Source organism: Monopterus albus, unplaced genomic scaffold (genome assembly GCF_001952655.1).
Source record: "Monopterus albus unplaced genomic scaffold, M_albus_1.0 scaffold98.1, whole genome shotgun sequence".
In the NCBI taxonomy this organism is placed as follows: Eukaryota; Metazoa; Chordata; class Actinopteri; order Synbranchiformes; family Synbranchidae; genus Monopterus; species Monopterus albus.
Window position 1 is genome coordinate 1,382,750 of NW_018127978.1, and position 1,133 is coordinate 1,383,882.

Sequence of the window (1,133 nt, forward strand, 5' to 3'; positions counted from 1 at the left end):
GCTGAACCTGACACAAATGATCCCTGAAACTAAGCAGCTGGTAGGATTTCAGGGTAAACCTGAGGAGACGTTAGGAGGTGAAGTCAGGCAGCCTCGGGTCACGGCACATTGTACAAACCAGAACCACGTTCAGTCTAATGTAACTGACAGTCCCAGTAAACCCTAGTCACTGTTCAGCCTGAAGCACTCAGCCAGATTCAAAGGGCTTGAACACACTCTGGGTCTGGGTTCACTTGCTAACAAGCTCCGTTACTAGAGGCTTGAAACCTGGTGCTATTGTGTCACAGGTCTTTAAAGGGACATGTGAGATCAATCTGCTGCTGTCTGTTTAAACATTAGTCTGGAGTCGTAGGAGTCGACGATGTGACAGTGCAGCAGCTCCCATTGAACAAAGCGGCTTCTTTAACGTCAGAGTTATTTAGATTAGGACGCTTGTACTGTCAGTGTTTATGTCAGAGGTCATTGTTCGTCAGAGGAAGGAACAGGAGGGGCTGAGTTCACCTGAGCAGCAGGTAAAGCTGCACTAATTACTGTTCCTGCTTGACAAACAGAAAATTTAACTCCTGGCTGGTGTTTGGTGTTGAGTCAGAGGATAGCTGCGCACAGACCTGCCTAACACGAGGGTAGGGCCGAAGGCCCCAGACGGCAAGCTTCAGCTGCACAGTGGAGTCTGAACACTGGCTGCTCCCAGTCCAGATTCCATCCGACTGCAGCATAAAAGGTTCACTCCAGAGACTTATCACTGCCTGGTTGAGTCCTGCTGAGTGGATGTGAGTTGTTTGGCTTGATGAAATCTTCTGCGTCAAAATATGGTTTGTGTTGAGAAGCCAGAAACATTCATGGTGAAGTATGTTTCCGAGTCGACACCTCTGTGTTTCTCCGCTGCTCAGGTGAGACTGTGTGGATCAGGCTTCACAGCCACTGCAGGGCGGCCTCGACTGAGGAAGACTGGGAGGAAGAGGAGAAACACAAGGACTGGACCAAAGCAAATCCGGGCTTTGGCCCAGTCAGTCCAGATTGGAGGTTTTGTCTCCGACCACGGTGGCTCTGTGAGACCAGAGAAGGTGAAGCCCAGAGGTGGAGCCGTGATGGTGGGGGGAGGCTTGTGCTGACACTGGATACGTACTCACAGC